Below are 17496 nucleotides of genomic sequence, written 5' to 3' on the forward strand. Positions count from 1 at the left end.
GGAACTTATAGAACCTTATTCAACATATAGGAACTTATCTAAACTTATATGAACTTATCTGAACTTATAGACCTGAAAATAAGGCCATATAAGTTAAAGAGAACAAGGCCTTATAAGTTCCAATAAGTTCTCATAAGTTCTAATAAAATCGTATAAATTCCAATAATGTCTTAAAAATGTGTAATATTAAATAAATCATGTTTATATTATTATATTAAAATAATTTATGGTTACTAATTGACGATAATAATTATCAATGATACGTAAATATGAATTAATATGTTATTATTAATTACGATCAATATAATTATAAAGGAAAAACTTAATAAACACTTTTAAAATTGTGTGTACATCACAAATCAATGGTTGATTTTTTTGGTGAGATGCAAATAATCACAATATTATTTCTTTACATCAATGCATCAAGTGAAATTCTCGTACGAAGTATCAAAGAGTTTTTTTTCGTCCGTGGTAAAGTTGCATTACATAATATCAAGATGTGTATTAAAGAGTTGGTTAAAATTACATTTTTACAAATTGGTCAAATTCGTACTTGAATTTTATAAATTTTGGATAATTATTACAGAGTAATGATTTACTACCTTTGTTTCATAAAAATCAGTTATTATTTGCACAAATGTTAAGACAAAAGTAGAAAAATTGGTTAAACATAATAAAATATGGATAAAGTAAAAGAAATGTGTAAAAAAGTGGGTGGGTGTAAGAAAAAAATGAATAAAGTAAGAGAAAGTGAGCGGAAAATTGTAAATATTGTGGGGTAAGAAGGGTAAGGTATTAAATTTTCATGTCAAAAAATAGAATAAACCAAAGTGTTAAGAACATTATGAAACAGACTAAAACGGAAAGTGTAAAGATCATTTTAAAACGGAGGTAGTATATTATTAAATAACTTAAAAACATAATTATTAATATAAGAACTAAATAATAATTGCTTTATTAATTTATGTTTTATTAATACTTACAATTAACTATTATCAATATTCTAATGGTTACAAATTTAGTATTAATATAATAAAGTTGAAATAAAGTCTAATAAGATTTAATAAGGCCATATAAGGTCTTATAAGGTCATATAAGGTCCTATAAATTTCTATAAGTTAAACAAGGTCTTATAAGTTAAATAAGGTCCTATAAGTCAAATAAGGTCTTATAAGTTCAGATAAGTTCTAATAAGTTCATATAAGTCCAGGTCCTATAAGTTGAAGAGAACACACCCTAAGTTCAGATAAGTTCCTATAAGTTCAGATAAGTTCCTATAAGTTCAGATAAATCCCTATAAATTTTTATAAGTTCTAATAAGGTCCTATAAATTTCTATAAGTTCCAATAAGGTCCTATAAGTTCCAATAAGCTCCTATAAGGTCCTATAAGTTCCAATAAGGTCTTATAAGTTCCAATAAGGTGGTATAAGTTCTAATAAGGTTCTTTGAGTTCCAATAAGATCTTAAGTAAAATGTGTAATATTATGATTATTTGCGTTATTATATTAAATAAATAATATTTATATTAGGTTGTTTTAGTCATTGTAAGTTGTAATATGTACAGTGTTTTTGTTTATGCAAATTAAGCTAATGTCAAAAAAAATTAAATAATAATTTGTGGTTACTAATTGACGATACTAATTATCAATGACACGTAAATATGAAATAATATGTTATTATTAATTACTATCAATATAATATATTATAAAAAGAAAACTTAATAAACACTTTTAAAATTATGTGTACATCAAAAATCAATGGACTATTTTTTTTGGTGAGACGCCTAATCATAATATTACTTCTTTACATCAATGCATCAAGTGAAATTCTCGTACAAAGAGTTATTTCATTCATGATAAAGTTACATTATAGAGTATAAAAATGTTTATTAAAGATCTAGTTACAAGTATTTTTTACAAATTGGTCGAATTCGTACTTGGATTTTATAAATTTTTGATAATATTATAGAGTGATAACTTGTATTGTTAATAACATAAAAAGATTATTATTAATATAAGAACTAAATAATAATTTCTTTATTAATTTATATTTATTAATATTTACAATCAACTATTATCAATATTCTAATGACAATTGTCAAAATAAAAATAATCCTAATAGTTAAAAATTTAGTAATAATCTAATAAAATTTAAAATAAAGTCTAATAAGATTTAATAAGTTCGTATAAGGTCTTATAAGATTTAATAAGGTCGTATAAGGTATTATAAGGTCTTATAAGATTTAATAAGGTCGTATAAGGTATTATAAGGTCTTATAAGGTCATATAAGGTCCTCTAAGTTTCTATAAGTTAAATAAGGTCCTATAAGAACTAGTAGAGAAATTATCATTTGCAACTCATCAATGGCAACTCACGCTAGTTCTAAGCGTTGTAACAATGGTCTGGTCAACGCGGGCCAAGCTTTAAATGACCTTGTCGCAACGTATTAGTCCATCGAGCGTTGCAAAAAGTGCAGTAAAAAAAAATTGCAGCGCGCGCCCGTGATGTTTGTTGCAATTAGCTAGGTTAATTGCAACTTCCACCTTAATCTGTTTGTTGCAAGAATACATTGGTTCCTAATTTGCAACTTGCTCCCGTATTTGATCGCTGCAACCAGCTAGCTAGGTCATCCTAATTTTCATCACTTCAATTCCCAGGTAGTTTGCTATCGTCTTCGATAAATCTCCATCAGATCTACACACTTCCAGTAAACAAACGCAATATCTATCGCAAATTTCTTCTCGGTCCTTCGCAAATCTCACCGCTGGTAGTCTCCCTCTCCCTCTTCATCTTTGATTTTCTCTTTTGCTGGCCACCACAAAGGTATCACCGCCATTTTTTCTCCCTCTTCACCCTTGAGGAGTTCTTGCGCAACGATCACTCGCCACTATTTCCTCTTCCTCTATAGCCCTTGAATTTCCAAGCCACCAGTTGAGTTTTCTTGTTCCTTCTCAGCATCCACCGCTGGCAACACCATACGCTTCCAATTCAATTCCTCACATTGCAGATAAGTGGAGATAGAAGGAGGGATTTGCGGTACCCAGTGAATCCCTCAAATTGAAAGTTAGTATTTTTTAATTCAGCAATGGTTCAAAAATAAAGCAGAAAGGGGAAGCATTTGAACTTGCTTAGGTTTGTTTACTCAAATTTCCCCTTTCCTAAATTTAATTTGGGCTATTTTTTGTGTTTTAAGTTCTGAATTTTATTAAAAACTGACTTTTTCTCAAATTAAGTTCTGAATTTTACTCAAATTAAGTTATAAATTCAGTATTTTTTGTGTCTTAAGCATTTGAACTTGCTTAGGTTTGTTTACTCAGATCTACATATGACTCAAGTTTCCAACAAAACAAAACATGATGACAGTGCTTCCCGCATACTAGAAATATCAGTAGTATTGATGTTCATAATTTTGGGATATGGTTAATTCTATAGATTAAAGCTAACACTAGTAATTTGTGCTGTTTGATGTGTCTATGTATATGTTTGGTGTGAGCTGATACTTATTCTGTTGATATTTGTTTGTTAACCTGAGGATGATTTATTCTTTAATCTCAGACTCTCTTGTATGTCTGGAAAAAAAAAGGGTGATAAAAGAAAGCAACTTTTGGTGGAAGTTGGGGGGGGGGGGGGGGGGATTTGAAAATACAATCCTTGCAAATTATGGAAGCTCAATCAATAGTCTAAACCATCAGGAATTTTCAAGGTAAGATAGGCAAGAAAAAGCAGGGTCCAAAATTATTAATTTTCACAAATGTAACCTCAATTACAACAATTACTTAAGAAGTGAAGCTTTAACTTTTAATGAACGACTAGAGCCATCACTCCTATAGCTAAGGCTTTTGGACCATCGCTCCTCATTTGGTCTGAAGCTTCATCATAGGAATTTAACTATCATGTGCCTTCAATGGCTATTATATTTACTGCATTATCTTGTTTTAAGCTGGATAAAATATATTTCTCCTACCTTTTCAGCAATTTTATGAAGAGAACCTACATCCCTGACAACAAAGAGCACACGAGCACTCTGGAAAATAATGACCAACCTACACTTTACGCAACAAACTCATCAACAAACCCAAGCTTGTCATGATACACCAAGCACCAAATAATGTGACTTACAATCGAGAAAAATATTTTCACAGCCATTAAGTAACTTCTTTACTCCCCCATCTATCTCCGAAATATTCCCTTCTGCAGAGTGTTGCTCTAGGTCCTCAAAAAATTTCCTTTTATTTCTTAACATTTAAGACCCTAAGAATTTCCCACAACCATCATCAAAAAGTTTACTTTTGAAAAAACTATTACAGTGAAAATTCCGGGGCTGCTAAAGCACACCACATAAGACACTGGATTGAAAGAAAGATTCGGGTAAGGAATGACTAAATAATGATTATTTGCACTATTGGTTTTAGTTTGCTCCCGCATACTACTTGTAGCAGGAAATCTTATTTTCAGGACTCTTAGAAGAAAGGCCGAATTTTGCTGATATCGCCTTTGGTAATTTTAACCCAAAAGTTAAGAGAAAACATCATAAATTTTCCTTTTCTACATGGTGTATGAAAAATTTAGCTTCAACATTTTCATGTCTAGAAGTGCAGTATGCATAAAAGAAATTTCACTAAAATCCCAAAAGTCAAAACCCTTTAAATCATAAAAATAGTCTTCCATGAACATCAAAAAGATAAGTTTTCAAGGATAATTGAGAAGGGGGTATGTGTGCAAGTTACAATAAGAGAGAAGTCGGGGTTCCAGAAAGGAGGCCGAAAATGAGGGTAATGGACCATTATTGCACTAGGACATACAACCGAACGGGAGAAGTGTCCACAGGATATCACAATTGAACATTTGGTTTCAAAATAGAGGCTATAGAGCCCTTTCTTTTTACATACCTCTTGCGGAGCCACATGGCACAAGTAGTGCATGAAGAAGTGGTACTGTTCAGCCTTGCTAGGATATCAACTGGAACACAAAATTCAACATTACTTGTCCGCACTTCTAGGTACTAAACTACTAGTCTACTACATATCTCAAAAGGTACTTCACAAGAAAATGTTACGTACATGCTGTAATCGCAGTCATAGCCATCATATTCATTGAAATTATTACCAATATCAAAACCTCTGTAGTTATACGATCGATCCATACTTAAAATCTATTACGTAAAGCTTCCTTACCATTCAGAAAACTAGTAAGACAAGTAAAAAGGGAACACCATATGGGTGATCTTATTTGAAACATTACAAACTGTACCTTCCTTTTCATTCGGCATTAAGTTCCCTGAAAGCTGGTCATTGTGAGAAAATACCACCGGAGCACCAGGACGGTCCCTTCGGGCCTATAAACTAGAAAATGTTAATAGCAATATTTTGCACATTAAAGAAAGGTTACTGCTTCAGAGGATGATGAATCCTCAAAAAAGGCAAGCTGCATTGCACTATAGCCCAGTTTTCTCAAATCCCAAAATGGAAGTTATTTATGAAAGTCCTTTAGTCACATGTTTTAGGGAAGCTAGGTTATTTCCACTGAGTGATAGCGATTGTAGCTCATCTTGATACTGCAGGAACTGTGGAAACTAAGTCAGGTTGCAAAATGCAAGTTCTAAGAGTTTGAGCTTTGGAAGAGATGAATTGATCCCAGAAATCGAAAATGTTAGGTTCACATAAGATAAAACTAGATTACGAAAATCTTTTAACTGAAAAAGGTGTCAAACTTGCCAAACAAGTTGTTGTAAGACAAGTATAGAGATTGAAGATTAGTAAACTGAGAAAACCAATGTGGTATTGGACCCTCTAACTGATTATTCTCGAGATATAATTGCCTTAATTGGGTTAGATTTGCAAACCATTTTGGAAATGGACCCATTATCTGGGATGCTGCAAGATCTAAATATGTAGTTTCGTGAAGTTAGAAATAAACGACGGTTCTCAATAACTAGTTTCATCTCAGTGTTCTCAATAAAACAATCCATGTTCACGGTCCTTGGGCTCGTGTTTGAGTTGGTGAAGCTGGTGGTGCTTTTAACAGTGGAGAGCGTCTTACTTCTGATGCCTTTATTGATGACTTTTGCTAATTTTTCTCACCCCCATTAGTTTCACTCATATGACGAGAAACAAAGGAATACTAACTTGTTCTGTTTCACTTTTGATAATTTTGGTACTTAGATCAACTTGGACTAGCTGCCACTTACAACACCAAAGTGTATTGCCAACACGCATTGATTGGTGGAAATTATGGCCTCCTCGATAAAACCACCTATTTTCCTAACCTAGAAAACTACAGGCAAGAGATTCTCCATACTCCTATAATCCTCTTTAATTTGCTTATGGCCTTATGCTCATCCTTGTTGAATATTTAATTCATTCAGTTCTCTTTTGTGGAATCGGTTAATGGGAAATAAGGTCCTTTATGTTGATAATGTAGCTTCACCTTACTTGCGCTCATATGCTCATTGTACAAAAGGAAGGGTAAGCCTTTTTCTTTTGTATCACTATATTTTTAGTGCTTGTGCTACATTATTGCTCTAGATTAATTTTGTTGTTTGAAGTTTTAATGACCAAACCATTCACAAACTTAAACTAAATCTTCTGCTACTTTTTCTGGATCTTCTTATGACTAAAACTAAAATTCTGCGACTTTTATTTTAGGGAAGCTATTGTCATAAAGAGAAAATAAACTGCTTCTAGATCTCTGCTAAACTGTTGTTCGGCTGTACAATGTCATTGTATTTGTTTAGGTACATCTCATTGTTCCTACTGATGATGATTATTAGGCTAATAATGTGGTTTGTCTTTGATTTGATACTAAAAAACTGAAGTACATTTCATCTTGGTAAGTTGCAGTTGCCAATTGTTATGCAGGCCATGATCTGAATCTTTATTAGTTTGGTGAATTATCTGATAAATATTGGAAAACATGATCAATATTTTGTGAATTGTGATAGTCCTATGGATCCAGATATTATTGATATTCTTGCCTTTCATATTTGTTGAATACTTCGTAGTGTTTTTCTGCTTAAGGGCTAGTAAGTTGCAGTCTTGCAGATTAGTAAAATAAGTTTGGAGATTTCCTAACTAATCCTAATAAGTTCTGATAAGGTTTATTTAGGCGAAAAAGGACACGTGCGACTTGACATGATATAAGCTGGAGAGAAAACCAAAATGGTGAATTGGTGATACTATGAAACAACCCAATAGTAATGGTTTTATTGGACTGGATCAGAGTATTTAGATTGATACCAAACATTCTTCTACTTATCCATATATCCTATGCTGTCCTGTTCAGTTCTTTTGTCTGGTAAAAGTGTGAAACAATGTCATTTCTTAAGTATGCCGGTAAAGGCAATCTTTATTTTGGTTTTAGGCATGACAATGTCATTTTTAATCTTCCATGTAATTTAATCTAGTAACACGACAACAAACTCCGAACCATGCTAATAACATTTTTAATATACTTGCTAAGTTGTTGGAGTATAATTGTCTCCCTTATTTCTTTTTCTACTATTTGCTTGAATCTACTATCTTTAGACTTTATTTATGTTTTCAGGGGAAAATAGTTACTAAAAAAATTAGAAAATGATGAATTGATTTTGGTGATCTATGCATATCATATGCATAGACAGTAAGCAATGATAATATTAAGTAGGCACTACCAGAATACTATTAGTAAATGGTGCTCCCAGGTGCACCTAAAAATGCTGTTTTGATTAATTATAACGCATCCAAAACAACATGGTCTTGATTCTTGAACATATTATCAAGGGCTGAACCCTAGTATAATCCAAAAATAGAACAAAAAATGACCTGAAATCCCGAATACTGATTTGTATGAATCCGAGATCACCCAACCTGAAATTGAATTGGAGACACATTGACAGGTTTACTAATAGTTCAATCTTATACGCTTATTTAATTAGTTATAAGATTTAATTTTTCTAGCCACTTTTAAATTAATTTTCGAGTAACTAATACCAAGTTTTTGGTTTTTGAAGGGTTATGTACAAAGAGAAATGCCATACTCTAATGAGGAGTTAGAAGAAACTCGAGAACAATGTGCGCAAAGTATTTTAAGGACAAGTATTTGATGGATGTTGTCGAATGAGTTCATTGTCTAGTAATGTTATGTTTCCAGTATTTAATTGATGTTGTCTATTGTGCATTGGTATTATGTGTTGGGTATGACGTTGGATGCTAGTTTGAGCATATATATGGATGTTGGAACATATATGTATGTTATGTCTTATATACAAGTTTTTATATAAATTCCCGTTTTGTCCGGGTTTCACAAATTACAAGGGAAACTATGGCAAAATTTCTGCAATAACCATATAAACTATTTGTATAATGTTTTAATAATAATTTGTTGGTTGTATAGGATTCTGCATAGATGCTACTATATAATATGCATATGAGCTATATTTTTTATATACTTTAAAAAAGAAAAAAAAAAAACTATTGGCAACGCGCACGTTGATTAGGCGCTGAAAAACGACAACTAATTACGACGCGCGTACAAAACAAAACGTTGTAACTAACCTATATTTGCAACTTCCATAGGGTACTGTGCGTTGAAATAAATAGAGTATTTCACTTGCAGAGTACGATGCACGCTACAATTAAGTAGGCCTGGTTATTGGGTGGGTCGGGGCGGGTCAATAGCGGGGCGGGTCAATAGCGGGTCACTTAAATGTGTTAATGGATAGGGTCAGGGCCAAGGCTGAGAGGGTCAGGGTCGGGTCATGGTCAAGACCAAATTAAATAGGGTAATTAACGGGATTTTATTTTAAGTAAATACGTTGAAGTCGAAGATGTAATATTGATGAAAATGCTGCATGGCTTCCTGTAATGAAAAACCTCCTGCACAAACAAAAGAAAAAAAATGCAAACTCTAAGAAGAAAGAGAGACACTAATAACTAATTAACAATCCATGATGAACACCAACATTTTATCACCTCCCACCGATCTAAAATCTCTCACCTTAATTTCTTACTCCTCATTTTCCCCCAAAATCAATTTCATCCTCAAACCCAATTCCATCATTCCTTCCTCCCGATTCTTTCCCTTTCATCTAAATCGGTTGATAATGGCAGTCTATTAAGAGCTTCAACAAATCGGCATCGGTAGCGATGTCGCCGGATTCCGTCGATCGATCATGTTTTTTAGTTCCTCGTGTATTTCGCTGCTGGAACAATGGCATGTGTTGATGGAAGAATGTGCTCACATCCAGATTTACGACTCGATTTCAACTCAAAATATTGATGGAATAATGCTCCTGCCATTGTTGATTAATTTTCAGTGTTTTAACTTAAGAGAGAGTAGTTCCAACTTCCACGAGATGAAGGAGAAGTCTGGTATTGACTAACTGACCCTTATTGTAACACCCCGACAATTCTCTCTTTTCTAAAATAACTTTTAAATATAAAACGTAGAGAATTATCAAGGCATTATCTCCCGTGTGAAAACGTAACGGCTTATTCAGAATTTTGCAGCGGAAAACATAAAACTAACTTTAGGTTTATAAATAATCAATTATAGAATAAATCCCAAAAACCAATCAACGAAAAACAAAGTTAATGTTACTAATTCAATAAGTTTTAAAGTCCACTTAAACAAACTAAATCCAACTTAGAAAATCAAATGAACTACAAACTCTCCAATCCCGATCCCAATGATGCATCATCTTCAAACCTGTAGATGGGCAACGCTTATTGATCCTTAGAGACTGCTCACCAAAGTTGGGTCATCACAGGATCAATAAGGCATAGCCATGATCAACACACAGAAACAAAGCACGTAATCAGCAAAGCTGAGTACTACATACTAAAACAATAATAATCCTAACAAGATACTATTAAACGAACCATCCTAACATGATACTAATGAACATAAATAAGGGCAGACAAACATGATAATTTGACGACCATAATTGACTAGGCTAGGCTAGACTTATAACAATAATATTATTTTAGTTGAAATAGACAATGGACCGAGTTTTCTAGCTAGAGGCTTCACTAAGGAAGACGAGGTACGGGCGCGAATCCGTAACCTCAGTGACCTGCGATATCGAGGAACGTTTGAATAAAAATAGGACACGGTGATCAATCCGGTCCGAATTAAAGGCCATGGGCTACCACCATGAACCCCAACTCCTGTTTGTCCGTCACTTTAGACGTGCACAGTCTAAAGCTATTGCTACTCAGTTTCACTTTACATGATTTACAAATTGAAACCCTGTTATGACTCAACAATCACATAAGGCATACAAACCACATGTATTCACAACTGTTTTTATCTTGGAATTAAGTAAGTATCATAAAGGGATCAAACAAGACTCATTCCAATTAAATCCAACCTTTCCTTTAATACTGATTAACCCCTCTATATGGGTATAAGGTTTCAACTTACTAAACAAGGTCCTCGGCCCTCATAAAGTAGTGAAAAGCTAAAAGGGAACAACAATCAACTGATCTGAATTATATACAAAGTAATCTAGTGTTCCCAATCAAACATGTTTGCATCGATCATCCATACTAACATGTTATAATCCTCGAAATCCAATATAGGTTCAATATGTCTACCAACAGTATTAAACATGCAATTTCAACCTGACTAAGTTCATCAACAATATCAACATAACCAAGTTCATTAACAATTCCACATGGTTTCAACAATTAGCACACAATCCAAGCACACAGGTATGTACGTACCTTGTGTAAACAAACTGCAAGACCACTTTAACAATTCAAAAGTTGCCTACGGAGAATTCTCCACCTAACAACAACCAATATAGACTCATATCAATTCATATTGAATTTTCAGCAACATTAGGGAGCTTCAAACTCTTCCTAAACATAATTAGAACATTTCCCAATATCGAAACTTGAATATTTGATTTCCTAGCATCATAATTATTATATTAATTATTGAAATTCGTTGAAAACTCTTCAAAGCATCATACTTTAAATTTCCAGCAATATAACTACTTTCAAACTACTCCAAAACATAATTAACATGTTTGAAATCATAATAACAATAACTGTAATAATTCCTAAACATCCTACCATGATTTAAATCATTAAAAACCTTAAAATTCATACTTTAAATAATTAAAAATCAATATTTCAATGCATTTATATAATCTGAAATTAATAATTTAATTATGCAAACATATAATTCTTGAAATTCATAGTCAAATCATAAAACTTATAATTTAAATTCAAGAAACATAATTAAAATCATTAAAACGTAATTCAATTCATTAATTAGTTTAGGGTTTAAGAATTAACCAAAAAGAGAGACAAAAGGGTGGCTGGCCGGTGGTCTGAGACGGCGGCAGCAGAACCATCGGCGGCTGACAGGCAAGGCAAGATGGTGGCGCAGTGGTGGTGGCTGCGACTGACTCGTGTTTGCGGGATATGAAGAACGAAAAGGAGTTCCGTCGAGCAAGAGGGAGAACAAGGGAGGACGTTGGTTGGTGTGGGCAAGGAACGCGGCGACGTAGCGATGCAGGTTGGGCTGCGACGTGGCGGTGGTGCTGTTGGTGGCTGTCGCACGTAAGAAAAAGAAAAAGCAAGTAAGGAGAGAAAAACGCAAGAGAGAGAGGAAGAAAGAAATACGAGGGGAGAGAAGAGGTTACCGGCGACGATGGGTGGTGGCGAGGGCTGCAGCAACGGTGGTCCGGCGGCTGGGCAGGACGAAGTGGACGTGAAGGAAGGAGAGAGGGAAACGACTGAGAGGGATGAGGCTTGAGTTACGTGAAACAGGAAAGCTTAGGTTTCTCTCTTTTTTTTCTTTAGTTTCACGTGATTTGGAAAAGGGGAGGGAGTAATTGTTTTGGGTTTTATTGGTTTGGGCTTTACCCAATTGGGCTAGGAGTAGAATTTGGGTTGTTGAATCCAAAATGGTTAAGATTGTTTTCTAATTTCAATCGAACGTGATTTCGTAATTCGAATTCGTTTTAACCTAAAATTCAAAACTGATTTTGATTTCATAATTCATTAAAATATTCAAAATGTAATAAATAAATATACGTTAATTATATATTTATTTCTAAAATCCGTAAATTTTTATTTAAATATATATTAAATATATTAAATATACGTTAAAATGTATAAATAAAATGTATAAAATTACGGGGATTACAATCTACCCCTCTTAAAAGAAGTTTCGTCCCGAAACTTGACACGAAAATTCACATATCTTTCCAAACTTTTCAACTTATTCTTATTGTAGAAATACTTTGTGCCACTCTTGTGCACTCTTTTGCCAACTAAAAGTTACTTGTAATACTCAAGAGCACATTTTCTTATGCGGAAAATCTATTTACTTGTATCAACATGTACAAGTTGCTAAAAATGAGCATAAAAATGCATAAAAACACCATAAAATAGGTAAAAAGCGCAAATTTCTATCGCATTCTACCCCCCTTAAAGAAAACGAGTTACGCCCTCGTAACTCATCTCAAGGAATAACTTTGGATATTTTCCTTTAACAAATTATGTCTCAGTACTATATTTTTGCTTAAATCGTCGAGAAAGTGGGGTTTCTGCACTTCTTTTCATACAATGCCTCAACAGGTGACATCTTAATGCCCACATGGTAACTATTGTCGCACGAAAATTCAATCAAATCTAGATGGTGTCCCCAACTTTATTTTAAAGGCAATAGTACAGGCTCTCAACATATTTCCCTGGTTTAGTTAGTCCTCTCAGGCTGACCATCAATTGCAGGGTGGAAAGCAGTACTCTTTTTCAATGTTGTCCCAAAGATTCAACTGGACCTTATTGCCAAAATTTCAGACTTTTGTGCTCGGTAAGGATCTTACATGTGGCCTATAAAGGTAATGTCTCCAAATATTCGCAGATCACACAATAGCAGCTAGCTTTAGGTCATGAGTAGGTTAATTAGTCTCTTAGGGTTTCAACTAACGCGACAACAGGTGCAGAGCTCAAATGCTCTTTTTAAACTTGGAAAGTTTACTCCCATTTCTCACTCCACTTTAATTTCGATTCCTTTTTCAAACAGTTGGTCACTGGTTTTTCTTTCTTCAAAAAGTCTTTCACAAACCTCCTATTATAGTCAAACTAGACTTAGGAAACTTTCAGTTATCAGACACATTCTTTGGAGTAGGTCACTCACTCACAGCTTGAATCTTAGCAGGATCTACAGAAACTCCTTCTGCTCAACTTTTCCTTTTTACCGAACCTCATTACGCCTTTAATAGATGTATAACTTTTGGCTTAACTTGTTATCATTTGCAGGCTTATTATAGTTCTCTTGATTGTTTTGTGCCCCTCCAGGCTTTGAATTTTGACCTCCAGACTGGTTAAACCTTACTTGGTTCCCACCTCCATTACTATTTTGTTCCTTTCTGTGCTTAGTGAAGCACTCAAACTCTCTATGCCCCCTTTTCTGACAATAGTGGCATTTCACCAATTTTCCTTTACAGTCCTTCCCAGGGTGGTTATTGTTGCACCTCTTGCAGTGATACACTCTCTCGGATTTACTCTTATTGTTGTGCCCCTGACTATTTCCTCCTCGAAAATTTCCATTCCCATTCCTATTCTCATTCATATTCCTCTTGAAATTTCCTTGGTTTTCCCGGGCATTAAACTCTTTTCTTTTCTCCCCAACAACATTTTTCTCGTCCCTTATGGACTGCAAACCATAAATATGAGCGGTCCTCTCATACACATTATCTAAAGGTGTAAAGGTTTCTCCACCTAATCCTAACTGGATTTCATCGGTCAACCCTTGCTCAAAACTCTGAGCCTTTATCTCTTCTGTGGCTACAACCTCAGGTGCAAACTTCGACAGCGCTATAAATTTGCTATAATATTCAGCGATGGTCATACTCCCCATCCCAAGGTTTATGAATTCCTGCGCTTTTCGTTTTGTTATAAAAGGAGGATAAAACTTTTCCCTCAATGCAACAACAAATGAGTCCCAATTAAATCCCTTGGCAGTACTTAGCCTAGTTTCATTCTCTCTCCACCACAAATCGACTTCATCTTTTAGGTAAAGGATAGCTTGATCTACTCTCATACTCATAGGGCAACTCACAGCCTCAAACAGTTTCTCAAACTCCCTAATCCAATTTTCTAAGAAGGTAGGGTCTGATCGCCCCTCGAAGTATGGTGGTTTAACCCTAGCAAGTCTTTCAAACATTTCCCCTGCAGAATTGGGGCGCTCAGTTATTTCCTGAGTCAGCTTTTCCGCCAAGAGGCGAATAGCAACGGCTAGATCATTGTTGTTGGCCATTCTAGAACGCGACCTGCAATTAGTATACTCTACTTTAGGTTTGAAACATCACCTATACGTTATCCCATACAATTTAATACTTGAATTGACCATAAAGATCGCCTCAACCAACAATGTTCACATTAATACACATCATTTATGAAGGCACGACAATCGTTTACGAAGGTGCAACGAACGTCTACAAGATGCAATAATCATTGAAAAATAATCACCCTCAATAATTCACGAAAGACATTCACACACTGCACATAAGGCATAACATTTTGAATCATATTGGTCATGAGGGTTTAGATTGGCCCTCACTTCCTTTATGTACTCAAATCATTTAATATTATTGTGGCAATTAAATTGATCCACAATTCACACTGAGTATGCAACCAATAGAAAAATTAATCCATGACGTGTTACCTAAAGGTTGGGGTATTATGGAATCCTCAAAATAGAATAAAGAACAATTCCTTGAAAACTTTAAATTTTATTGCTAACTCCATAAAGGTTTATTACATCCTTCAAAATAATAAAGAACATTTCAAACTTCAACAAACTTTGACCTTAAACTGTTGTAGCTTTGCTACTTATTCTTTAAAACATAAAAGAGCTAATTAACTATTATGACTTCAAAGTATTTGTGGCCTCTTGCCTATCCATTGCTCCTGAGACTTGCGGAGTAAAATTTAGATCTCAAGATCATCAAACTCTTCCTCAGGGTCTTTATCTTCTTCCGTGTCTTCATCTTGATTAGGCTCACTTGCAATCTCCTGTTCACTTTCGAGCTCTGCATCTGAATCACTAGAAATCTCAATGGTTGGCTCATGGGCCGCTGGGTTAGGATTCTCTGCCTCAACACCTACATTCTCATTCTCCACAGCTACATCATTTTCCTCTAGGTCATTATTTACACTTACTCCCACAGGTTCTTCTGTAACTACATCTCCAACATGACTCCCTACGATTTTACCGTCTCTAAACCCACTTTCTGCCGCCTCAATAATGGTGGTCAGAATTTCTGAGTCATATTTCCATCTACCATCCCAAGTCCCATACTTAGCCAAGTTTGGAGTTCCATTATCAGAATGCATGTCTTTAAACTTTTCCTTGAGTTCTAGGTATGGAAATTTGTTAGGTAAGCAATTTATGATAGTGGCTGCTATGGTATCCTTTCTCATTAAGATAGGTTGCCCTTGAACTTTAGCATGATATTCACATCCAAACATAATTTTCTTCACGTAAATGTCAGGGGTTTCTATATCAAGTTTCTCGAAGGATCCTATGTTGGTATACTTGGAAAGAAACATTTTATTCCTGAAATAAACAATTCCATGTCTCACTAACGATTTTCCAACCAAATCATAAACAAAGTTCAATAATGCAATAAGTTTGGTGGAATCAAACAATTCTTTATGCACATTTAAATGTAACGTTAAACAATTAGCACACGCACGTACATAACAATCCATTTCTTATGCTAGCATTGACTAACTACTAATGCACATATAATTCTATCTTATATGCCCTTCTTATACTACCCATCTCTCATAGACTAAAGCATTGAAATAATTTAAATGACAAAGTAAAAGAACGATAATATAAGAAAATTATAACATAAAATAATAACATAAATATAAATATAAAATAAATAAAGTAAAATAAATTAAGGAAATGCGTAGCGAATAAATTCGAAAATAAAGTTATTAATTCGAAAAAGATTTATATTTCCTAAATAACGAATTCTAACTCTTGAAACAACTTAAAAAATTTTGAACTCCTTTAAAAAATGTATTCGTATTATTATTATTATATATTTTTTTTGAATAATAAATAATAAGAAAATAAAAATGTCGAAAGTATCACTTTAACTTGAAAAAAATAACTTGATTTCGAACTTAAATAGAAATATTATATACTTTCAAACAAGATAAAAGGAAATCGACCCCCCCAAAAAAAGTACCAATTTTTTTGAACACTATAATACGTAGAAGCTCGATTTTTAAGAAATTTATTTTAAATAACTAGATAGTTAGGCGCCTAAAAATTTATTAAAGTAAAACCTTAGCTTCTAGATACCACTTTGTAACACCCCGACAATTCTCCCTTTTCTAAAATAACTTTTAAATATAAAACGTAGAGAATTATCAAGGCATTATCGCCCGTGTGAAAACGTAACAGCTTATTCAGAATTTTGCAGCGGAAAACATAAAACTAACTTTAGGTTTATAAATAATCAATTACAGAATAAATCCCAAAAACCAATCAACGAAAAACAAAGTTAATGTTACTAATTCAATAAGTTTTAAAGTCCACTTAAACAAACCAAATCCAACTTATAAAATCAAATGAACTACAAACTCTCCAATCCCGATCCCAATGATGCATCATCTTCAAACCTGTAGATGGGCAACGCTTATTGATCCTTAGAGACTGCTCACCAAAGTTGGGTCATCACAGGATCAATAAGGCATAGCCATGATCAACACACACAAACAAAGCACGTAATCAGCAAAGCTGAGTACTACATACTAAAACAATAATAATCCTAACATGATACTATTAAACGAACCATCCTAACATGATACTAATGAACATAAATAAGGGCAGACAAACATGATAATTTGACGACCATACTTGACTAGGCTAGGCTAGACTTATAACAATAATATTATTTTAGTTGAAATAGACAATGGACCGAGTTTTCTAGCTAGAGGCTTCACTAAGGAAGACGAGGTACGGGCGCGAATCCGTAACCTCAGTGACCTGCGATATCGAGGAACGTTTGAATAAAAATAGGACACGTTGATCAATCCGGTCCGAATTAAAGGCCATGGGCTACCACCATGAACCCCAACTCCTGTTTGTCCGTCACTTTAGACGTGCACAGTCTAAAGCTATTGCTACTCAGTTTCACTTTACATGATTTACAAATTGAAACCCTGTTATGACTCAACAATCACATAAGGCATACAAACCACATGTATTCACAACTGTTTTTATCTTGGAATTAAGTAAGTATCATAAAGGGATCAAACAAGACTCATTCCAATTAAATCCAACCTTTCCTTTAATACTGATTAACCCCTCTATATGGGTATAAGGTTTCAACTTACTAAACAAGGTCCTCGGCCCTCATAAAGTAGTGAAAAGCTAAAAGGGAACAACAATCAACTGATCTGAATTATATACAAAGTAATCTAGTGTTCCCAATTAAACATGTTTGCATCGATCATCCATACTAACATGTTATA

The sequence above is a fragment of the Spinacia oleracea genome, chromosome 1, assembly GCF_020520425.1.
Source record: "Spinacia oleracea cultivar Varoflay chromosome 1, BTI_SOV_V1, whole genome shotgun sequence".
NCBI lineage: Eukaryota > Viridiplantae > Streptophyta > Magnoliopsida > Caryophyllales > Amaranthaceae > Spinacia > Spinacia oleracea.